Source organism: Alosa sapidissima, chromosome 18 (assembly GCF_018492685.1).
Source record: "Alosa sapidissima isolate fAloSap1 chromosome 18, fAloSap1.pri, whole genome shotgun sequence".
In the NCBI taxonomy this organism is placed as follows: Eukaryota; Metazoa; Chordata; class Actinopteri; order Clupeiformes; family Clupeidae; genus Alosa; species Alosa sapidissima.
Genome location: NC_055974.1, coordinates 22,466,701 through 22,492,922, shown reverse-complemented (window position 1 = coordinate 22,492,922; position 26,222 = coordinate 22,466,701). Strand labels below are relative to the sequence as shown.

Sequence of the window (26,222 nt, the reverse complement as noted above, 5' to 3'; positions counted from 1 at the left end):
GCAAAGCCTGTAATTGTTAATTAACGTCAAATTAGCAGCATGACCCTGTTGAAAGAGATGCTAAGGAGAAACTAAGGACACAAAAAGCTCGGCCTATTCATGCAGGTGCAAAAGCTGCAGGGTGTCAAAACAGTTCCTTTAACCCAAGGCTCTGAATAACACACACACACACACACACACAGACTCATTAATAACAGGAGAGATTACTGACGATGATAACAGTGAGAGATTAGCACCGATTTTGCTGAAGGGTGGATGGGGGGAGGGGGGCAAATGCTTCATGGAGAGAAAAGAAAAAGAAAAAAAAAAGGAGAGAAACACTCTTAGGCATGCTGCCACAGAGTTCCACTTTAAGGCTTCCCCTGGAACTCTTTATGGCCTTGGAGACCTTTTAAAAGCTTCTAATTCCACCCGTTTATCTGGGAAAAGAGTCTAACAAAAGAGGCCCTTCTTCAGTGAAAAAAGGTTGTCTGTAGGTTGCTACAAAGTGTCCAACCTCAAAAGGGATCCAAGTGGTAACTTTAAAAGGAGGCTACATGGGGGCAAGATAAGAGCACCCTTTCTGGCAAGAGTATAGTCTAGAACATTCCAGTAGAATAGCGGAACTCCACTCCACTTGCTAGAGTTCGAGGCCGGTGCAGTTCAGCGTAAGAAGTTGCACAACATCTGTCTGAGGTAACAATACCAATGATTGATTTTCGCACTCAGTGGAATTTAACTGACATTTAAAAGGACAAGGTCAGTCAGGGAGTTTTCTGTCACAGGAGTGCCCTCCCTTCTAACCAACAATTCCACTACTACACACACACACACACACACACACACACACACACACACACCCCTCTTATCCTGCAGTGAATTCATTTGTCGTTTGTCACACAGCAAAAGGTGACGGGTCGAACTGGATCAACCTCTGGCATTTTTTTCCCCTTCCCAGACAATGTCCTGTGGCAATTTGCATATCTTAATGACGGAGGGCACAAATGTAAAAAAAAGATAAACGGAGGCAACAGTTTCTATTTAAGAACAAGCCCCCGTCTTTTCATTGATATGAAAGCAAACGCTGACACAATTATCAAAAAAGACATTTTTACACTTCAGTAATTTGCATCATATTATCATGCAAATCTTCCTCCATATAAGTTATGGATTAAGTATGCATTAAGTATGCATGGATTAAGTATGCATTTCACTCACGCCACAGCCTATTAGAGAACAGGTTATTGGTATGCAATTCATGAAGACGGAAATATTATTCTACAGCCTGAAATGAAAACGCTTACAATTTATTTTACAAACTTACATAAAAAAAATGTTGTACAACATGAAGTGATGCTGATCGAACATCCCAAGTTTCTACTTGAAATGTAACGTAATTAGTTATCTTAATTACGGAATGTTCATATATCGCTCAGGCCAACGAACCCATAAAAAAAATGAAACAAATATATATATATATATATATATATATATATATATATATATATATATATATATATATATATATATATATATATATATATAACGCCCACAGACGTCAGCGTATTCTGGTACTCTCTGCTCGTACATGTTCCTGACACTGAAGGTCACCACGGAGATGTGACGGTAACCACAGGGACTAGACAAAACCCAGACCTTCCATCAGGTGCAGGAGAGGGGAAATTGGTCGTGTTGCACCGCCGAAGCCGAGCGGAAGAGACAAGACGCTATCTTCTCGTTTTGAGTGCATCCATGCGTGCACACACGTACGTGTGTGTGTGTGTGTGACATGCTGAGTTCTCGCGGCCGTCTCGACCATGATAAATGGCTGTAATACAGCAGCAGTCACCCTGTAGGACTAGTCAATAACACTGAATTGAAGTATGCTGCAGCGACAAAGAGGAGAGGAGACAGGGGGGGGAGAGAGAGAGAGAGAGAGAGAGAGAGAGAGAGAGAGAAAGAAAGAGAGAAAGAGAGAGATGGGAGTGAGAAATGAGAGAGCAAGAAAGGTAGACAGAAGAGGATAAATGACAAGGTGGAGAGAAGACAAGAGGAGAGAGAGAGAGAGAGAGAGAGAGAGAGGGGAGGGGTGAAAAAGAGAGGGATGGGGAGAGAAGTGAGGGGGAGAGAGAGAGAGAGAGAGAAAGAGAGGTTATTAGAGGAAGAGACATATTCAAGCAGATCTAAGAGACTGAAGGGTATAACCTTATTACATATTCGCTGAGGGAGAGCCTATCATATGAATCTGTCAATGCATGTTAAACCACCCTCTTCCTCTTCCTGATTCTACATTTCTCACTCTCAAAACCTCTTTCCCTTTCTCTCTCTCCATATTCCTGTTTTTTACTAACATCTCACCGACTCGCTGTTTCTAAAGGCCTTCTTGTATCGCCCACTCAACATGGAAGCATTTTAATTAGACTCTAAGTGCAGTCCATGAGGATAGCTTCTGAAAAAGTAGGTCATCGGCCTAATATTTCTTTTCTGTTTTTAACCATAGTCGACAAAACCAAAACAATATATTTCCAAACTGCTGAGAGAATGTATAAGAAGCACAGGGTGGGAAATATCAATGGAGAAGAACGAAAGAAACCGTATTGACTTTCCAGAACAATGCCTTCATACCAACTGTGAGTTTTCCCCCCCTGACATTCCGGGCCTTCTCAAGCACTTTGGTGGAGCACAGAGTTCCAACAACAATGCTTTCAGGTGAAGGCAAAATCTATCAAACTCCCTACACAAAACACTCACATAAACACGCGCGTGCGCACACACACACACACACACACACACACATACACACACACACACACACACACACACACACACACGCACACCCATATAGGCACAAATAAGCACAACCACAAGTACACACACACACACACACACACATAAGCACAACCACAAATACAAACACACACACACACACGCACACCCATATAGGCACAAATAAGCACAACCACAAGTACACACACGCACACACACATAAGCACAACCACAAATACAAACACACACACACACACACACACACACACACACGTTTGCCCTCTGACCACTTAAGGACTTCATGAATGAATGACTATGTGAGCCCTTGAGTGAAGGCGATAACTCAAAGGAGATGAAGGGATAGAGGAAAGGAAGGAGGAGAAAGAGAGAGAAAGATAAAAAGAGAGAGTGGAATGAACAGAGAGAGAGAGAGAGAGAGAGAGAGAGAGAGAGAGTGGAATGAACACAGAGAGAGAGAGAGAGAGGTGAGAGAGAGAGAGAGAGAGAGTGGAATGAACACAGAGAGAGAGAGAGAGAGAGAGAGAGAGAGAGAGAGAGAGGGAGTTAGTGTGCCAAGCGTTTAAAGGGTGATGGCTTCAAAAAAGAAAGGCTGAGAAAGAGAGATTTAGAGAGAGCTACAGCAAAAAAATGAAAAATGAGAAGAAAAGAACAGAATAGAATAAAAGGTGAAAACAAAGAGAGAGAGATTCAAACACAGAGGAGGAGACAGAAATCTAGGCCGAGGAATGGCAGGAGAGAGGGTGGTCAGAACAGGGTCAGGCAAGAGAAAGAAAGAAAGGCCTGTAAGAGAGAATGAGAGAAAGATAGAGATTAGAGAACATAGACAATAAAGAGAGAGAGAGAGAGAGAGAAAGAGAGAGGAAGATGCAGAAAGGTATCCCTGTCCTCATCCCGAGCCCAGTCAGTGATCGTTCTGGTCCATCTGTCTCTCTCTTCCCTCACTGCCCATCATGACCGATTACTGACTGGGGTCACTGCAACCTCTGCCATGGCAACCCCCAACACAAACAACGAATGACAACAAGCAGATGACACCCTGGGTATGACTATCTGATACCTCTCTGGGTAATGATAATAGATCCTGAAATTCACCTACAAAAAGGATCCAAAAGCTGTCATCTTTGCCCATATAAGGAGATCCGGGTATCATCTTTGCCCATATAAGGAGATCTCCTTTTCATTCCTAATGTCTGCCTGTGTATCAACTGCGTACACACCGTTTTTATTTTTGCTAGTGAGTAACGCTCGGTGATAACTGAAATATCCATGGCATAGGAAGAGACTTCAAGGTTTCCTAGAAATGTCAGTGTGGTGGAGCCATATCTGTGGTTAAGCCCACCCATGCCATGACCTTGCAGAGTGATTTCTGTCAACTTTTTCCTGCACTTGGCTCACATGCAGCTAAAGGCCAACAGGCACAATAGCAGCATTGTAATGAGGGGGAAATTAATGTGATCCACCCACATGCAAGTGTCCAACATCTACACACTGCAACATAATTCATATTTTATACCAGGGGTCTCCAACAGTACCAGTAGCTCCCCACCTGTTTCTAAGTAGCTCTCCAAAATGTTTGAGGAAGATGTTTATACATCTGATAACCCAGTCACTTGGGAAACATGTTACAATTCCTATTAAATCAAATTCACAGTCTACACAGAGAGAAGGTAAATTAGTTGAAAGGAACAAATCTTATTCAGTGGGTTTGGGTGGAGATCAGTTATGTGAATACATGGCATGCTACTAACATAAAAGCTTTCGGCCATGTCTATTTTCTCAAAGTAGCTCTCGGGGGAATAAAGGCTCTCGGCTGTGTCCATTTTGTCAAAGTAGCTCTCGGGGGGGAAAAAGGTTGGAGACCTCTGTTCTATACAATACTTACACCTGACCGTATATCTAAAATATACATCATATCTCTAGTATGTCTGTATGTGTATCTATTTTATATGTGCAAATTGGGAGGTGAGTCGGGTGTCCATGTGAATAGATACCCTTCTCACATGAAGCCTGTACAGGACCCGTCAGAGTCAGCGTTTCTGTGCTCCGACTCTCTCAGCCGGTCAATTAAGTTCAAGGTGAGACGAAGAGAGTAGAGGAGAGGGGTTTAAAAGAGGAGAGGAGGGGAGGTATGTCTTCGCCTCAGCTGATGTGGTCCAGTAGGTCTACCTCTCGAACTCATCACACGGTTCTTTCCCAGGCTGGATGGTGACGGAGGTCTTGCTTTGCTGCTAGGAAACCTTAAAACCTGCCCAACAGCCATGCCAGATTCCCTCACTGTGGGGAACACACACACACACACACACACACATCAACCAAATGCAGATACATCACGGTGACCGACTTCAGTGGGATACCAGAGGGACATGGCAGTCTTTGCCTTATAATTCTTGCCTTAGCCCATCGACCCGCACATGGAAATCAATTAGACACGAGACTAAGCCGCGTAAGCCAATACAGAGGGTGTGTGTGTGTGTGTGTGTGTGTGTGTGTGTGTGTGTGTGTGTGTGACTGGCCGTCCTCCGCAGTCCGCACAGTGGATGGAGGCGGACGTCGAGGAGACAACAGACGGTGATGGATCCCGAAACGAAAACAAACCCCCTCTGCGCTCTGTACATTAAACAAGCGATCGACCGAACGAAATTGACGACGAGGGTTCTGGGCAAAGTGTGGCACTTAATCTAATCCTAAAAGCTCGGCCCAAAAGAGAGTGACCCCTAAAGTCCATTAAAGGCTAGGGTTACATAACACACAACTCTGAAGCCGTGCATGGAAGACATTTGAGACCTTACAGGAACGCTTTATTTAGAATGGTGGAATTTGTCAATGAATGTAAAATGAATGAAAAGTGTCCGAAGTACCTCAGAAGAGCACAATGCTTACTGTTTATTTCAACTGGGTGACATGGAAAGAGTGATTTCAAGCAGATGCCATACACCATCACTAAACGTCAACCACAGAGTCTGTAATATCAGCATCCTATGATGTCACAGCAGCTTAGAAGGACTATGATGATGAAATGGAGGGACAATAGCAAAGATATCAGATCCAATTACCATCTGAATTAGAAACCAGACCCTGAAAAAAAAAAAAATGCACAAAAGTACTTCATCAATTTGTTGGGACTCCATTCCCAATTTAGAGTCCACACAACTGAAATAACAACAATCAGCAGTGAGGAATTGATTAAAATGTAGAAGGAGAATTGATTATGTGGCTTTTCTCCTTTCCCTCTGCAAACGCTCCCTGGCCCGGATAAGATCCTTATCTGAGCCGGATCCGGCCCGGGACTCAAGAACTAGCTAGCAAGTGGTACTAGGCGAATCCATTTATCTTCTGTTCACTGGCCGAGAGCCTGTTTACCTTCCGCACACTAGCAGAGAGTAAACCGGAGTAGCATTCCCTGAACTTTGCACGTGACATTTATTTGACCACTTGGTATTTTATATTCCCTGACATTTATCCTGAGCTGGGACTGGTCGGTCGGGCCGCATTGGTATTTTCTAAGCCGCTCGTAACACGTTCCGCCATGATGGAGCACATGGTCAGCGGAACACACACACCACACACACACACACACACACACACACACACACACACACACGCACACACACACACGTAGCTTTGGCATTTACGCCCCGTGCATTTGATGAAAGAAAAAAAGCAAGATCTGTGTGTCCGTGCTGTGGATGACCAATTAGCAGCCACATGGCGGTCAGGTCTCGGTGGTCGGTCGAGCGCAAACACTGGGCAGCGTTTCCAACGTCATCAGTATGCCAGCACAGGTGTGGCATTCGACGAGGGATTCAGGCCTAAAACTGCGGTCTGAAACTGACCATAAGTTAACCCTCTCCCCGTCTCTTTCACCCTCAACCCCCCCCCCCCCGCCTCCCTCTCTCTACCCTGATGGTTTAGTCCCCATGTTGTTGTGTCTGTTTGGATTTTACTCACTCAACAAAAATGCACCAAAATAAAAAACACATCTAGCCACACTAATGCATAACCTGTTCTGCTCCACTCCGTTCCGTTCGGTTCCGTTGTGTTCTCTGTCTGTTCTCCTTCCTCCACAAGAGTGTATGATTATGTTTATTATAGTGGAGCATGTCTCAGACGTGTTTCTGTGAGAACGAGAGGGCCGAAGTGTGGAGTGAGGGAGTGAAGTGGAGAAGAGTGCAGTGTGGGAAAGAGCTGATATGGCCGTACAGGGCCAGCTCGATACAGCTCATTGGACAAACTGCAGCGCTGGGGATTCTGGCTTGGAAAAATGTTACATTTCGGCCAAACCAGAAATATTGTTTTTGCATTTGGTTCAGCCGCGATCACTCCTTGTGCTTGCTTTGTGTATTTTTAACCTTTAGGTGATTTGGACGCATTCCTAGTGAGTGAAAGGGTAAAAGGCCATGTCCAAGTAGGGTGCTGGATTTTCATCATCATCAGTTGCATTCAGCTGGGAAGACCCATCAGCCATCACCATACATCTGCAATGGTTCAATGAAGCATTGTTTCCAAATACGGAGCGGGGCATTCTCTCTCTTCCTTTGCCTCTCTCTCTCTCTCTCTCTCTCTCTCTCTCTCTCCCTCTCTCTTTCCCTCTCTTTCCCTCTCTCTCCCCCTCTCTCGCTCTTTCTACCTCCTTCCCTCTGTCTTTCTCTCTCTCTGAAGTCATGCGAGAGACAGCTTCATCTAACAATCTTCTCCTTCACTTCAGCTGTTGTGAGCAAACCGCGCCGCCGAAGGGACAGATGAGACGTGATGGCACGCAAGCATACGGATGCCTCCCTGCCCGAGCGGCTCACTCCTAAAGACTACAGCCCAACGAACAATAGCTTACTGTCAACACAGGCCATTCCCATAGACGACTGGATCAGTACCCACACAGTAACTCATCATGGACTTCAGATGACCCCGATTTGGAGCACATCTGCACCCCAAACAGAGACAGATGTGTGCTAGACATCACTAACTATCTGAGTGTGTATTCGAAAACGGCTGCCTCTTCCTGCTCTTCAGGGTCGACTCTAAATTATCTTCCATGCGTAAAGGTACGGGCGGCGATTCTAATCCGATAAACTTTTTGGGTTTTGTTTGCTCAGGTGGAGTGAATTATTCTTAACTATTCTCTAGCAGTCTGCTTACTGTGTGCACTCAGAAACACTAGGGTGTTCAAGGTCCTGGCTCTGTAAATAAAAAAAAACAACAACAAAAACAACAACAACAACAACAACAAACCAAGCCATAGACCGTTTCAGCCAATAAACACGCTGCTTCAGGGGCAAGGAAGGAAGCTACTGCAGTCTAATTTTTGATATTTTACGGTCAGGTTTAAATTATCAACAGCCTTTCACTGGAATCACAGACTGTACTGTATCCTCAACTGGGCTTCTTTTAGATAATCCCCGTCTTGCGCTGTTCGTTTCCAGCTCGGCCACAAGCCGTGACACTTGTCTGACAGACCAGACCTCAGTGATTGTGGCCGTGGCGCATTGTGCGGACTACGCGTCATGTGACAGTGACAGATGCGGTGGTGAATGGCGCATTGTTGAGCTGTCGAATAGTTCTGTTGTGCGAAGGGGAAACACCTCACGGTTTCCTGTCTATAATGTATCTCAATCAGACCAGGGGGAGCCAGTAGGGGCCAAACTACTAAAACATTACAACTATTCATCATGCGATTTATTTATATTCTTGATTATTTATTTATTTGCTTGTTTGTTTCTGTCAAGCCGATTTCATCCTTGCTGACAACTTAAATATGGTGCAAAAGTAACATCCACCCACACATCAGGCATGCACTTTCAAAACACCACTAAGTGCAACACTTTTCTGAAATCAAAGGCGCTTTTTTTCCACTTTCAAGACACTTTCACATCCATTAAGGAGGGAAAATAAAAAGGTAAGGCCCAAACAGCCATGCGGCAAAGTGGCCTTACGACAAAAGCAACAATCGATAGGACGTCACGCAGCATGGCAATAGACTCTAATGGGAGTCACTTAAGAACCGGACGCTGTCATTCGACATCCCTGCCACTGAATGGCTCATAATTGATCCATTACCGGGGGAAGGAGGACAACAGGGACACCAAAGGGCTCTGTGTCAGGCCCTCTCATGTCGGATTGGGTTTCCATTGTTTGGGCTGCATAGTGAGAAACAGCTGCAGCAACAGCAGCTTACTGTTCTATTCCTTTTTCATTTTTGTAGCTAGGAAACCTCATAAAAGGCTGATGGTCTGTTTGTAGCAACACATTGATGAAGCTTTGGTGTCACTCACTAGATCCAGATGGGCCACTGACAGGGAACGGTTAAAAAAAATATCCTGACGTGACCAAAATGTCTGTCTGTGTGTGTGTGTGTGTGTTGAGGGCAATAAAGAAAGGATGAAGGATCTGAGTGAGGTTAACACCATATGTCATGTTACTTCATCTTGTATTCAACCACAGCTCTTTTGGAATTTCCACCCAGCGGAGTCTGGCATTAAAAAGGGGGAGCTGCTTTCCTTTGACCAACCGTTCCTCTTTTGTATAAAAATCCCTTTCACAGCCGACTTTTCATTTCCCTCGTTTTTGCATGCCAAAACAGGATGGCGAGAAAACCCATGCATAAAAGCATGCATAAAAAAGCTATATACTGTATAAACATATTTTTAAAGACTGTTGCTGATAAAGCATTTTTTTTTGTTTCGTATCCTCGAGAATCTCACAAGTTTAACGTGGAAAAGCGTGGCCGGAGGCGGGAGATCGCCTGGGGCTTGGTGTGTGAGCTTGCAGTGGGCTTGGAGTGGGTGTGTGAGCTTGCAGTGGGCTTGGAGTGGTGTGTGAGCTTGCAGTGGGCTTTGAGTGGTGTGTGAGCTTGCAGTGGGCTTGGAGTGGTGTGTGCATTAGGGAAAGAATTTCAACACAAATGAAAGAAAAAAAAGAAATGGCCATGGATTAAAAGAATGAATGGGTGTGGTTTCACAGGGAGCGCTGGCCAGAGACTGGCGGAAAACTTGGGGCAAAGTTGGACGCGGTGGCAGCTGGATGCCAGTCCATTCCAGGGCGTTCCAGACCATCTCAATTGTGCCCGAAATGGCATTGGCACTCTTTTGCTCTCTCTCCCTCTCTCTCTTTTTTCTTTGTCTACCTCTCTCTCTATCCCTTTTTCTCTCTCTCTCTATCCCTTTTTCTCTCTCTCTTCTGTTCCCTCCCCCTAAGCTTTTATTCAAATTGAATGCATAAATTACCAGAATTAATGTGACCTGGCACGGTAGTTTAGGAAACCGAGACTGTGTCTTGTTTATGAGCATTGTTTCCCGTCTGCTCCTGCCTCAGACACCCCCCCCCCGCACAACAAAACAACCCCCCCCCTCCTCACACCAACCACCACCATCACCGCCACCCATTGCACAAACACAGGCAACAGGCCTGATCGCATTGTGGAGTCATCCAATCAATAGACCTGCAGCTGATTTAAAAGGCTAATTTATGGCCTTCGTTAGCATGATAGCATTTTTCACTTTCGCCAGACACGCTGTGTGTGTGTGTGTGTGTGTGTGTGTGTGTGTGTTAGAAAAAGAGAGGGAGAGAAAATAGGACCGCTAGAATGGACCACATGCACAAAAGCAAATGAGGGTCCCTTTGAAACTAGATCCTGCAAGACAACACACACACACACACACACGCACATCTGGAGTCTGAGCGATTATCTGGAGCCTCGTCAATTATCTCCTCTTTTTCCGTCTACAACATCCTCGATCACAACAACCAACAACGCAGCCCACGGGCCCACTGAGGGTGTTCTTAAGGCCCGATGACCTCCACTCCAGCTACTCCGTGGGATAGCTCCGCATGACTCACCCCTGCGAATCCAGAGGATTTCAATGACAACAGCCGCCACCTCCTCCTAACAGCGGGGTCCATTCAGACCCTCCGGGAAGAGCAGAAAATCCCCCTGCCAGTGCCCGAGCCCCCCCCCCCCCCACACACACACACACACAGCCCTGCACTGAGCCCCTGCACCACTACACTGCTTCTGTCCTCAGCCCAGGGTTGGCTATAATTGGGGAAAATCTCTGCGAGAGAAAGGAGCTGGAATTAATTTGATAATCCTCTTCATTATAGAGGGACAGAACGGGGGTTATTAGTTGACAATGAAAGGGTTAGAGAGAGAAAGGGAGAGAGAGAGATGGAAAGAGATGGAAAGAGGGGGGAGAGAGTGAGTGAGAGATCGGAGGGCCGAGTGTTGCACTCTCTCACCACCCCCCCCCCCCACCTCTCTATATCTCTCTCACGCGCTCACACACAAGGCCGACACAGCCTTCTTTCACAGCCTTCACTCTTGCAACTGATAGAAACGACAACAAGGGGGGAGGGGGAGAAATACAAAAGAAGAAGGAAAGAAAGAAAGAAAGAAAAAATGAACGAGGGATGACAGAATAGCTCATCCAGGCTGACAAAAACCCCACTTCAGGGAGGGATCCTCCTCCTGCTCCACAACAATTTTCAGCCATTTCCATGAACCTTTTAAAGGCTCAACTCAACTTGGGTCTTTTGTGAGCACAGCCTTGCGTGCTAGGAGACCCTGGAGAGAGAGAGAGAGAGAGAAAGAGGAGAGAGAGAGAGGAGAGAGAGAGAGAGAGAGAGAAAGAGCAGTGCAGCGCACTTAAGCCCAAACAAAACAAAACAGAGAGGAAAACATTGAGGAGGAGGAGGGGAGGGGGGGGGGTGAGATAGTGTTGTGCTTATCTACTTCATGACCTTGATGGCTCCACAATAGACTGATACTATTGTGTGTTTTGACGTATGCGTTTGACCGGTCACATAAAACACCACGGTGTGAAGGGGGTGACATGTGTGGGTGTGTGTGTGTGTGTGTATGGAGGGAGAAACGTTGTCCTTGGCCCTTGACAACACAATACCTCCTCCATCCTGTATTCGCCATTTGACAACAGTGTGTGGGGGAAGAGGCCTTCAACTCTTCCAGGACCCTAAATAACAAAAGTTGTGGCTGGGGCTTAATGTTGGGGAACACAAACAACACAAGAGTCATGGAGGCCAGCTTTCTTCTCTGAAGCCAGAAAAGTTCCAACTCATTACTCAACAGGCCTTGACAATTAGAAAAAGAGAACTGCAAGCTCAGAGATTCATTTGTCATCAAAGCAGCGCAGCATCAATCAGTACGCAGTGATGATGATGCGTCCAATCTGCAAATCACCACAGCTTTGGATGGGACTTCCCCCTCACTGGAACGTCTGGGTGATGCATGGAAGACCTACATCCTATCACTGGCAGTTATCACTCTGTCTCTCACACAAACACACACACACACACACAAACACACACACACACACACACAAACGGCTGTGCCTCTCCATCACTTCAAGGCCGTGTGGCTCAAGGCCGTGAGTGGCGACGGGTGTCTGGCTGCTGCCTCTTGTCTGCACAGCGTGTCATTTTCTCCTGGCCAGCACGCGCCCTCCATTTCGCTGTGAGGCTCTTCCTGCTTTTCCCTCTGTGACCCGCCAGACTCTCTCTTTCTCTCTCTCTCACACACACACACACACACACAAACACACACTGGCTGGGCATGAAAGCTGCAAGCTCATCCCCTCCACCTTTTCCTCCTCCTCCTCATGTCTTCCTCGTCCTCTTTCTTCTTTGTCCATGTCCCTTCTTCCTCTCGACAGATCTCTTTGTAAAACAGGACAGGCAGAAGCTCAGGGAGAAAATCTGTGGGGACCATCTCCCAGCCAAGCAGTTGTGTTGTGTCCCCCCCCCCCATCTCTTCCTCTCTTTTATTCTCTATTTTATTCTCTCTCTCTCTCTCTCTCTCTCTCTCGTCCCCTTTAGCGTCTCGACAGCCCTGGCATCATAGCCCCGCTCCTTGCCACCCCCACAAACCGCCATCTCACCACAGAACCCCCCCCCCCCCCACACACACACTCCAACTGCCCCTCCAGACGCCCCCCCCCCCCAAGGCTCCTATTGAAGGAGCAGGACGCAGCAGGAGGTCGGACAGAGAGATGAAGGGAGTGAGAGATGGAGAGAGAGATGAAGGGAGCGAGAGATGGGGAGAGAGATGAAGGAGGGCGAGATGGCTATCTACACGGCTGGCCAGGTGTCTCCGATCAACACTCATTATGGTCTGGCATTCAGGCATGTTCAACCAGCGTGAAGGTTTGGGCATCAGATACACCCTGCCAGGAATTAAAAAGAAAAGAAAAGTCAAGAACGAAAGAAGGAAAGAAAGTAAGGGAAGGGTGAAGGACCAAAAAGGTGGCCGACTTGAGATATGCTCGAATGTGCTCAAAATGGAAATCAGATAGGTCAAGAAAGAAAGAAAACATACAAAAGAAAGAAAAAAGACAGAAAGAAAGAACTAAAGAAATAAAGAAAGAAAGAAAGAAAGAAAGAAAGAGATGGCTAAAGCACGATAAAGGCCAAAAAACAGTTCACTTGACTCGAGGCAACAAGTTGCGCAACTTAAGCACGCCTCTGCATGTTTTATGCATATGTGTGTTTGTTGAAGTGGGCCACACTGACATAGTGCATACATGCATGGATGATTGATCACCAATTCACTGAAACGCCAGCTCAGTTTAGACTCTTTGAGAGCAGGCTGAAGAGAAGACCACAAACAAACCAAACACCTGCCGCAAAACTGAGCGGCTAAATAGATCCCAAAATAAGCACCACCTCTGGGTAGAAATTGATATGCTGTGCAAGAGCAGTTCCATTAGTGTCACGTACTGCCACCTGTGTATAGGTCGCCCAAAAGGGACTTTGTTGTCACAAATGTGATGATCCTTGAGGGTGTGTGTGTGTGTGTGTGTGTGTGTGTGTGTGTGTGTGTGTGTGTTGGAGGAGCGGGGTCTCATCAATAAGAGGGGACTGACAGAAACAAGAAAACTATACATATGCAACATATAACACACACACGCACACACACACACACACACACACACACACACGCAAACACACAGACACACACACACACAAACACACACACACACACAAACAAACAGATCTACCAGGTGTTCTTGGCTATGCTTTCTCCCCCAGTAATTGTCTTTCTGGCATGGATAAGAAATTAATTTCCTTCATTAGGTGCAATGTACACGGTGGCAGAAGGCAGCAAGAGCGACCACAAATTTAACAAATAGGCCTGGGCTGCAGAGCAGATGATGGTACACACGTGTGTGTGTGTGTGTGTATATGTGTGTGTGTGCGTGTGTGTGTGTGTGTGTGTGTGTGTGTGTGTGTGTGTGCGTGTGTGTGTGGCTAATTTAAACAAGAATGGATTTCACCGGAGTCCTACAAGAACGCCCCTGCACCTGCTTCTACTTGCCTCAATCTGCTCAACCAATCAGATGAGGTGGGCAAGCTTATTTACGTCTTCTTAATCACTTGGTTGCCATAACGAAATGATTTATCGTTACATTTTATTACTGTTGTTTCATTCTGGGAAATTAAAATGGATACAAACGACGAGATGGTCAACCCATGTGTCATCTAGATACTTATTCTTCAAAGCCAACACATACAGCTCATACTCCCCATATTATCCTCGAATGCTTAACATTCAAACTGTAGCAGTCGTAAATAAAATATATAGTAGACATAATATTTATGTAGACAATCTTTTTTCATTTTTGTTTTTAAATCCAAGCGAACCTGTGTCTCATCATCGGCACCGAGGGCTTGTAGAGCTCAAACAAACGAAACGACTCACACACACCCTCCCTCTTTTTGACAGTCACCCCGTGCTCTGTCGCTCGGTCAAAAAAGGCGTCTGAGTCACACTAATAAGAAAACCAAATATATCTCCAGAGGAGCGCAGAAGAGCACATTTGCATGTCTCTCTCTCTCTTTTTTTTCCTCCCCCTCATCTCTCGCTCCACACACACACGCACACGCACAGTTGCACATGCACGCACAGACAGAAACACACACACACACACAATCCTTTCTTCGAATGTCTTTGACCATTTCTGCTCTTAGCAAACAAGCGTTAAGACCCGTTTCTGTGCCAACAGCACACCTCTCGGCCAAAGCACACACACACTCCAAGATCTGCCTTGATTACCCTTTAGACTCTCAGGAAAACAAAGGAGGACGGGAGATGTACATCGCATCGATGCGTAAAAACTTGCAAACCAACACAACCAATGGCTGGGCCTTCACTTGATTGGTTTAGCATGCTAATGAGGCTTGGTCAATAGGCGCGAGGGAATGAGAAATGCGGGGTCTTGCTTGCTAAAAATAGGCCAGGCAAAAGTGCGGCCTTTCTTGGCTGCACGTCTAGACCGGGTGACATGGGAAAGGAAGATGGAGGATGTCTGGCCTCTAAATGTCACTGAACTTCAATTTTACGTGGACATCGAAGCTCAGCACTGGATTTCGTCTTTGCAGGGTAACGACTTGTTCTGAGATTCATTTAATTCATTGCCAGACTGCCTCAATTGTGTGCACGGCACAAACAAGCTAGCTCAAGCACATCATAACCCACATTTGACCTTTGCACATCACCTACAGGCTCAGCATTTAGTCGCTGAAAAGGAAGTCAACAGTGTGGGCGGTCCACACCTCCTGGTCACCCTCCTCCAATCTTTGACCTTGAAACAGAGTCATAGTCCATGAAGATAACCTAAAGGAGGTGTTTTGCCGAAGTGTCTCGCCTTGTTTCATGCTACGACAGCACATTTGGTATCGTCTGCTGTCTGATTAGGTCTGGAAAAGCTAAGTGAAATCAAACCGTAACACAGACCTTGTCTGTTCAGACGAGTCACACACATGAGAAATGAACAGAAGAGAAGAAAAAGAGAGAGAAAGAAAACAGCATTCAGACTTTCTACATGTGAAGGGTTCAGATGCAAAACCCTCTAAATCCGTCTGACCACTTTTCTTTTAAATGAGCATTTAAATTCAGGCTCCTATAGGTTTTTGCCTATAAATCGATATTTCAGACCAGGAAGAGAGTGGTATTTAGTGGGTTTAGAAGTTAAATTATTTGATTAGCGTATACTATGTGTGGAGAGCATCCCCTCACCATCTTTATCTCATTTTTGACATAGGTGGCATTTAGAGGCTTTTGCATCTGAACCCTTCATATGGAAATGCTTACAAGCACTGTGAACTAAAGTGTGACCCTTGCGAGGAGAATAGCAGAAAAAATAACTATATACACACATTATTAATAGGCGCCATTGGGAGGAATGTAATGGTTTAGAAGGCCGAGCAGAGACCAAAAACGATGACAGAATAATGCATAGGGATTATTTACAGTCGATTAATCAGTCAATAATTTTCTCTATTAAATCAGTTAGTAGTTTCATAGGTAAATAGATACATCAGAAATTGGTGAAAAGAGTCTGGTGAAGAGTGTCTTTGAAGGCAAAGAAAAATATGGAAAGAAAAGAAACCCTAGTCCCTCCTCAAGTTCTCTGCTACTCTGGCAACTGTCACTGGGACCCATCTCCATAATAAGGTTTGAGTTGTATAGCCAGTTGGTGCTTTTTGCCTTATTTTTCTTGCTGTCTATTTCATGACAGATATTTGAGCTGACAAGAAAACAACAAGTCAGGCAAAGATGAAGGCAAGATTCTTTATCTTCTGCTTTTAGACAAGAGAGAAAGAGTGCCATTGAGAGAGGTTCGCTTCAAATGGCTAAAACAGCTCAATAATAAAAAAAAAAAGGTTCAGTGGCAGCCATAATAGCACATCACACTTCACAAAAAATGGCTTTCACAGACATATTATGTCTTTCACTGTTATTGTGTTTTTTTTAACACTGACAGAAAAAAGCACTGTACTGGGTTGAAGAAGGAAAAGCAACCCTTCCATATCGACTTCCTGACACTGTGTGTGTGTGTGTGAGAAAGAAAGAGTGTGAGTGTGTGTGTGTGCCTGTGTGAGAGAGAGTGTGTGTGTGTGTGTGTGTGTGTGTGTGTGTGTGTGTGTGTGTGTGTGTGTGAGTGTGAGTGAGTGAGTGAGTGAGTGAGTGAGTGAGAGAGAGAGAGTGTGTGTGTTACTTAGTGGGGGGGGGGGTCAGTAAAGGTGAGGGACGATGAAAGACATTGTCCATCAGGAAGGGGTCATACTTCTCTGGACCCGCGGAGCTGTGAATCTAATCCGGCGCTGAGACCTTTGTCCACGCGAGGATGACATTTCCTGATAAGGACGTGTCCGAGCAGACTAGAGCTGGAGATTTGCCAGCTGGGGTTAGTCCGAAAAAAGACCCAATGAGGTATTGATTATTTGAGACCGGTGAATTGAAATTGCTCACCATCTGCTGTCTGAGCGGTGTGCTAATCTCATCAATAATTCTGCCTTTGAAGTACTCCCGTCATGACAAAGAAATGAACCACATGACTCCGTGAAGGAAGTAAATGGAGGTTTATTAGGTAAATGCTCTCTGTGTGAGAGTGTGTATGTGTGTGTGTGTCTGTAGTTTAGGGAGGGGGACCAGGGGATGTTGCACTGCAGATCTACTTCCTATCACCCCCCCCCACCCACCACACACACAGGCACATGCCGCCCCACAAACACACACACACAGACGCACACACACACACTCCATGCACCACAGGAAACCACTCATTAGCATAGTTTCCCTCACCCCTCTCCACAGATCAGTAGGTCATCAGTGTCAGTACCAGATGAAGTGTTTGTGTAAGTATATATGTGTGTGTGTGTGTGTGTGTGTGTGTGTGTGTGAAATGGAGAACATAGACAATATTAGAGCTATATAGGGAGCAAAATACAAAGAGAGAAAAACTGTCTGCTTAACCGTGCGTGTGTGTGTGTGTGTGTGTGTATTTGTGAGGGCACACCCCAGCACGTGTGCCAGCCCCATCTCTCTTTCTCTCTCTCTGTCTCTCTCCCTTTTTTCCCACTCGCTCCCTCTCTCCCTCTCTCTCCCTCTCTCCAGCACCTTGGCTATTTTGCATTAAAATGGGACCCCTCTCTGTCCCGCAGCCCCAGAGAGAGTGGCAGAGTCATTAACGTGACATTATCGCCCCGGACCTGCGCTCCTCTACGCCCGTCTCCACTCCTCTCCTCTCTCACTCCGCTGCTTCGGAGGCCATTTTAGATGCCTATTACCGGCGCGTCCACAAATCAGCCCAAGAGCTCTGCGGAACACACCTGCTCCGGTTCTATGTTCTGTGTTCTGTATTCTATGGGGCAGGGATCTGGCAAAACTCACTCACAGGATATTTGTTCAAAAAAATAGGAAAACAGACAAGACAAACGTCTGGAAATGTTTTCAAACATTTCCCCCCCCCCCCCCCCGCTCATTTGAGTAAATGTTTATGAACACACTCAAGCACCCTGAAGTGGTGGTTCTTGGCTAACAAATATGGATGCTGAACTATAGGATTGTTTTGTCACAAAAATGTCCAAATTCAAAAATTCAGATTGAAAATTCAACTCAGCAGCCCATATCTGAATGCACCTCTGATCAAGGCCACCCCTGAGCCAAATCTAACACCACAGGCAACTTCCGCATGGGTGACATTAGGGATAAGTAAGGCTTTGTAAGGCTCCAATGACCAAAAGAAAAAGAAAAAACAATGGACATACTGTATTATGCTCAGTCAGATGTTAACCCAAAAGAGGGGGAAAAAACAATGATAGAGCTTTAACCAAATATAATAATTCCATGTGGACCATTCGAAGCTGCAATTCTGCTAATATAGTTGACCAACTTGCATGACGTCGTCCTGCCAATGCTCTCTAAAATCATTGGTTGACTCTAAACGCCTTCTACACTGCACTATTGACAAAAATACGAGTCAATAGACACACAGGAGACACAAAAGAAGTTCTTTGCAACACACACGAAGGTTAGAGCAACACACAAGTGCTTCTACCGTCTCCAGACGAAAGGGGGAAAAAGCAGGGAGAGATGAAAAACGACAAACTGAGGAATAAGAGACGACAAGTAACATTGCAAACAAAACACAGGCTGACAACCAATTAGACAAGAGCCATCAACTGTGGCTACTACCCCTGACCACAGGGGAGGGGTTGTCAGGGTCTGCCCCGTCACAGGGAGACAGAGACAGAGACAGAGACAGAGACAGAGAGAGAGAGAGAGAGAGATGACTAGATTGGCCCAAGCAGAAAGCAGACCATACTCAAGGAGACACAACACTGATGATATTGCCATAATCATATGCTGCATCTTAGGGGCAATTGCATGTTTGTTTGTGTGTGTATGTGTGCGTCCGTGCACCATGTGCGTGTACACCATGGCATGCGCCTCTTCTTGAAAGACTGTGTTTTCGGCAATTGATTTTATGGGCACATGGGTGGGCACAGTGCATCCAGTGTATTTGTGTTTTTGGTGTGTGTATGTATTTGCTGAGATTGTTTTGGGGAGTGTGTGTTACACAGTTATGTCTTAAAAGCTGTGTGTGTGTGTGTGTGTGTGTGTGTGTGTGTGTGTGTGTGTGTACTGTATGTGCATGTGTGTGTACACACTTGTGCTTATGGATATGGGCTGGGTGATTTCAGGATTCCAGGGGCATTAGACAAATGACTGGGGGGAGCCTGATGATATAAGACACTGGAGCCCTGGCATCTGGGAGCTCAGTATGGCAGTACCTTTTGGGCAAGCCTGGTTTAGATGCTGACTGATCTGATGTGTCTAGCTAATGCATCAACCAAATCAGGTCAGGCGGGCAGCAGACAGTTTATCTTTGTTTTTTTCTCTCTCTTTTTTCATTTTCTTTCATTGATGACAATGTACAAACAAAACCTCATTAAATCGGTGACGTTTTTCTTTACCAATAATAATAAACAAAATCATGCCTTTAGGTGCCTAATATTCAGAATATAGAGCTGCAATGTTTCACTGACGCGAAAACACAACGGGATCAAAAGAGGACTGTAACTCTTCACAGATTACAGTTAACAGGAGACACAGATGTAAACAAATCACTAATTGTAGGGGTAAAATCCAAAGATAAGACTGCAAGCCTTAACCGACAGTCCGTGTGTACGTCAAATATAAAGTAAAACAATGACGATTGTATAATCATGTAGACAATCCATTTCTTAAACGTTTCGTCGCCTAATATGAAAACAAATAACGACCCTAACATTTCTATTTCACGTTCTTGGCGAATTATATGAACACACGTGTAAGCAAATAGCACGAGAGCCCCAAGCCTAATCAATTGGCTCGATCAGCGTTTCAACCGTTATTGCATTTCCAAAGACGAAAATATTACCTTTGGCAACTGCGTCAGTTCTTCCTCATTCCTCTTTAAGTATACAAGACAGTCCAAGGTAAGTGATAGAAATCCCACGTCCATGCAATGACATCTCCGCTAACTGTTCTGATTATTCAGTGATAGCCTCATTTAGGCGCTTCACCTGTCAAGTCCTTGCGCAGTAACCAAACAGTGATAAACGTTTTCCGTTCAGCATCCACAGTAAGCAAGGCTACAACGCAAAGTAAAAAAATAATGAAACGTAAAAAAAAACCTTTCTAACGGCCTTCCCTGTTATACGCCTGATCTGAACAAACGCCTTGTAGCCGTGGCCCAGCTGCGCTAAAGCGCTGTTTGTTATTTCATTCAGTTTGATAATGACCAAGGTCCAAGGGAGTGGGGTGAGGTCTCAATACAGACTGAATTTCATGCTGGATCAAGCATTGTTTAATATTTTAACTTTGCAAACTTAGTATCGACGAGTTATTTTCTGTAATGGTTATTGCATTGTTTCGAGAGATGCACAATTGTAACCGTAGCCTACTCTTCGTTGACCGCGCGTTCTGTAATCTAACCCAAAATCGGTAGGATATACGCGATCCGATTCAAATTTCTTCAATGTAGAACGCGCGCAGCTATGAATGAGACAGATGCTTGCATAGTTTCATTCTATCAGCGACAGTGAAATTCAAATTAGGCTTTTCTTCCGCAGGGGGGGAACAAAATCAATCGATGCACTAACTTCGTCGTTTTATCAGAAGATACCCCACAGCTGTGAGCTGGGAATATCTGGCGAATAATCTCTCATTAACCGACACCCATTAATCAGTGTTACTGACACACCAGAAAGTAATGATATCCTGGAAAAGCTATTAGCGCAGAACTGCGTGACAGCACCTTAAGAATAGCGCTGACATGATTTTAAAAGATCCACGCACCACCATGTACTGGCATTTGAAATGATGTGTTCAAAATTATTGCAGGTGAGTTCGACCCGCGTAAGCGTATTTCTGTATGGGATAAAAAGCAAAGGGATCTTACCGTGTTTCAGAGCTCCGACACGAGCCCGCAGTGAAGTCCTGCCATTAAAACACATCAGCGTTGAAACTGCTAAGATTAAACTGTCTTTTTTCCAATGAGTAACGTCCTTGCCCGGAAAAATAACATGCAGATACTCTGTCACCAACGAAACAGCGACAAGGGAAACCAAGGACTTGGTTCAGTAAACTCCACTCGTAATTTCTCTGCAAAGTAGGTTTGCCATAAATGTCCAATATCCTCTTATTTTATTGATAATATTGGTCAGTGAAAAGGCTCCTTGTTTAAATCCAGATCGCTTTGCTTTACCGTGGCACTTTTGCACACCGCGTCCTCTGCTCCGCTGAACGCTACATCACGTCTCCCAGTTCCATGTAAGAAAGAAAAGAAACGGGTTGGTTTTAAAAACATAAAAATGGTATCCTGCGTTTTGGTATCTTTCTCTGGATTCAGAAAGACTTCCCTTGAAAAGAACTCCAGATACCGCACCGTAGGTTTACAAAACAGGACTCAATATAGGAGAAAGACACCAATCTTTACGCATAGCCAAAGCGAAATGCGGTGCACGGCACAAGGTGGAGAGGACAGAGTGGAGAGAGACAAAACTCGGCACTGGATTCAGTCTCAACATGCAGACTAGAGCTCCATCTAGCAGCAAATCGGAGACAGTGAGGTGTGCCGCTTATTTCCCTCGGAGGACGTTGCCCAGCTTCTAGTTAGACATCAGCATCTTATTTCGAACCCCGTATTTACAGGCGAAAGGTTTCGATCATTGAAACGGGCACGTTTCATCACCACACTCCGTGTTTTGGGAATATGCAACATGATTCACCGTGACGTATATGTAACAGCACGTCCTAAATATAAACTGAAAATTGATATGAAGCAAGCATGTGGCGGTTTATATCGTCCCTGAGATGTTCCAAGATTCCTTCCAAGGTATTCTCAGGCATTTAGCTATGCCATGGTCAGTGCTTTAGAGCCACTAAAGGTCTGACACAGGCCAGATAATAAGACCAGCATCACTTGAATATATCACTATTCCTCCTACTTAAGCAGAAGGTAGCATGCATTCAAGTAAGGTCTGTCTAAAATAACAGTCAGTCAGTCTTATCGATCGATCTCACAAGTAGTGGTCTTGGAGTGAATGGAGGAAGATTTTTGCAGTGATGGCGGTTCTTCTGGTGCAAGTTCAAAGTGTTAAGTTGTCATCTTTCCATTAGCTAACGATTATGTTCGTGAGAAAATGGGCAGGCTGACACAGAATCCAAAATAATGACTCCAATTAAGCACTTATGTCTATGAGGCCATTCGTTGTCTGCTGTCCTGTGGGGACTGTTGCTATCCTTTTAACAGGAAAAAAAACAGAACTACCTCCAACAGTCAGTGCAAGTATAATTGAATCCCAGTGACAATGTTTTTCAACAACAATCATTTTCATAATCTCAAAATACATTGAATGGGTGAACGAAGAAATGTCCATCCTCCTGTTCAGCTGTGCACCTCTAGCAGGTATACCACTTTGGAGCTCTAGTAGGCTACTAATTCATAATCTCTTTATCCATTCTCCTGAATTAGGTCCAATTTAACCAGTAATGTTTCCACTTACACCAAAACTATTTCCATATTGCAGAATTAGCTGTCTTTGCATGAGATTTCTTTCCCCATTATGTCTTGTTTTTTAAACAAAATCGGGCAGGAGCCCCCAGGATAATTACTTTCCTCACTCCCCACTAATAACGTTCCTCACTCATCCCACTTTAACCTCTTGGGGATTGAAGCCCTCTTTGCCTGTCCACTATATCATGTGTTCCAGTACTGCAAAGAGAGTCTTCCAGTGGCTCATCATAGTTCTGATGCCTGTTTGATCCCCTATTGATAAAATGAATACCTGGTCCATATTGTCAATTGCTTTGAACTTTTGTTTTATTGCTGTGTCATTAAATGATAATGTTGCAACTGTTCACTGCAAAGCAAGGAAAGGATGTGCGAGTATCTGTGTCAATTACTGCATACTGCATATCAATGTAAATATACAGGTCACACAAGCACAAGTTTAAACTTCATGTAACTGTTAAGACTATATAAATATACAACACAACTACCTCTTTTTTTTATTATTTTTTTAATATATGTCCTATATTTCTATTTTTGATACATACATGTTCTATATTTCAGTCTGGCACTTTAATTTAATGTTTATTGTCTATGGCTATGTCTATAGTATGTCTATGTCTGTATTTAAAGTATGTCTATGTCTGCATGGGAAAGTAAGAAACAAAATTTCAATTCTTTGTATGACCAGTGCATGTAAAGAAATTTACAATAAAAGCCGACTTGACTTGACTTGACTGTGTCTTGGAAGTAAAGGATTACTGTCAGTGGCACAGGCACCCTGATTAATCGCAAAGAACTGCAGTGTGGTTCTTTGTCACCTCAAAGCCTCCAAGAAGGTGTGGTGGATGACTTGAACTCAAAGAAAAAGTGTGTGTGAGTGTGTGAACTGACAGGACCTTCTGATTACTGAATACTTGAAAATACTGGCGCATGAAAAGAAGAGCAGAAATTGGAAAATGCATCGCAATACAAATTTAGCTGTCACCCAAACCTACCTCTGAATGGCAGATTTATTTTCTGTTGGACGAGCCATTAACACTTTTTCCTTGTATTGCACCTCAGGGGAAACTTGCAGACAACAGAGCAATGGATGGACAACATGCCTGTGACGCACACTTTCACTAATGTGTTCATAGTTAATCTACAAGGAAGAAAAAGAGCATGCCAAGTTATTTTTTCCAGCTGAAAAGACATCTCGTGTATCCCCCCCCCCCAAAAGGAAGTAATGAATGATTTATTTCTGCACGGGGGGGGGGGGGGGGGGGGGGTTCTGCTTCTGTATGCTGTCAACAGAAGGATTTCTAAACAACCTGTGGGCTGAATAGAGATGGGTATGAAGACCTGACACACTGCACCATAAAATTCCTATATTTTAAAAGCCTTCGTATGTCACATAGGAAAGACATCATGAAATATGAAGCTGTCGAGGAGAGAAAGCATTGACGGTAAAGCTATAACCCTTATAGGTTAAACAGCATGAGCCTTTTCTTTTAGAGTATGGAATTATGCAATATGACAATACATGTGTATGCTGTACAAAATAACGTAAACGTAAACAATCTCAGCGCAGTCACGTTTGCAAAACCACATTGCATACATACCTTTCCCCTCCACCCTCATTTTATTATTTTTTTTTGTAAATAAAGGGAGCATTCGTAAATTCAATTTGGCACTTTAATATACAAAAAACACACACAAATATAATAATGCACGATTAAAACGTTTCAGAGTGTGGCAATTTACAAATGCACCCAAAGAACGATGCTGGTGAATAATTTACTCCAGACACCTCTAGCATTGCTTTCAACAGGGCAGGTCTGTGCCATCACAATTCAGATTTCTTTCATTCATTCAGGCTCATCCGTAGACCCACAAGGCACACGGCTCCGGATCAGACCTGTGGCGAAACCGGGGGCCCAATAAGACAAACTCTTTTTCAAAACTCGCACCCTAAGAGGTTTTTTAATTTTGGAGCTGAGCGCGCCTGTCCTGTGCCCAATAAGTCAAGACATCCACAGCTCCCAGGGATGAGAAGCCACATCGATCAAGCAGAGGGCAAACTCTAAACCAGACAGACTAAGGTGTGCTGTGTGCATATATTAAATTCACTTACCATTAGAGATGAATCATGATTCAACTACGTTGTCTGTTAAATGCCATGCAGTGTGCGCAACAATAGCCCTCATTACATTTGCATGCAGTGGAAGGACATTGGTGGGCATCTAAATGCACGCTAGGGTTGGCTTTTTGTGATTCTGATTTTTAATTACTAAAACTGAGGCAAATGTCAAGTGTTATGGAGGATTGGTCAAAGAAGGTCTTTCATTATAAATAAAACTTAAAAGTTCATCACTTTGTTCAGCTGTTTCTTTTCAGGCTGGGGCCTTGGCAATCTGACACCCAAGGGGGTTCCATCCTTGACAGACATAGGAAATGTGACAATGATGCTTTCGGCATTTATTGTGGCTCTCTGTTATGTGCAACAATCGGGCTAATCGTTCCTTTCACAGTGAAAGTCCAGATAAGGAAATAAGGTTAAAGCAAATCAAAAGATGGAGAGAGGCCAAACACGCTGAATATGATTAGAGTTAACTTTCAGTCTGGAGTTTCTTAGCAGAACTTCAGTAGAACTTTGGACTCCTGATGTTCCAGACTTTTCTTACAACACTTCCCTATGTCATTCCCTGTAGAATCGTAACACCTCCGTGTCATACCTGAGCCCAATCCTGAAAGGCGGACCACTTATTTAACTGAACAGGTGTGGAGGAGCAGGGGTAACTTTGTTGTCGTCTGCCAATCAGTATGTCCTGGGTATTCCAAAATCCACTGTTGCAGGTCACTAGATGAAAGTGTCTGCTAAATACCAGCAAACCTTTAACTTCCTCAAACACGTTCCATCCACGTGTTGTATTGTAAGCATCTGATGTTGACATGACATGTTTATACATTACATTGATTCTCCTTTTGTTGCACTTCACAAATTCACACACACTCCCACACATACACACATGGATGCACACACACACACACACACACACACGCACACACATGCACACACACACACACACACACACACATGCACACACACACACATGCACACACACACACACACACACACACACGCACACACATGCACACACACACACACAGGTAAAGTGGGAGTGAAGCACATATAATAGATAGGAGAATGAACAATAGTTGTATTTTGAAGTTCCATTACCATTACCAGTCTACAATCTGTGCCAGTAGTTTAGCAATGTGTACAATCAAACTGAATGTATATCAACTGCAAAACTATCTTGTGTGTGTGTGTGTGTGTGTGTGAGAGAGAGAGAGAGAGAGAGAGAGAGAGAGAGAGAGAGTGTAATAGAGAGAGAGAGAGAGAAAGAGAGAGAGAGGTTTGTGGCATAGTGTGGAACTATTATGTTTGGTGTGGAAGGCTTTGTTTCATTATCACATAAATGTCTTTGGCATGTCTTTCAAACACCGGCCCTAAGACAGTCAATAGTTTGTGCATTTTTCAACAGTCTGATCTGACTTGAAATTTCTCTCTCCATTCCAACCTGTCCTTGATGAGCCGAAAAAGCCTTCAAGCGTTTGCACTGCCCA

General features: G+C 44.5%; 1 long non-coding RNA gene across 1 annotated transcript in view; it reads right to left on the bottom strand.

Annotated features, from left to right (window-relative positions):
- Positions 1 to 21,530, bottom strand: part of LOC121690088 — a 53,307-nt gene extending 31,777 nt beyond the window's left edge. Inside the window, exon 1 of the long non-coding RNA XR_006024990.1 lies at positions 21,000 to 21,530. This is a non-coding gene — a long non-coding RNA (uncharacterized LOC121690088). The remainder of the gene's footprint in view (positions 1 to 20,999) is intronic.
- Positions 21,531 to 26,222: the final 4,692 nt, after the last annotated feature.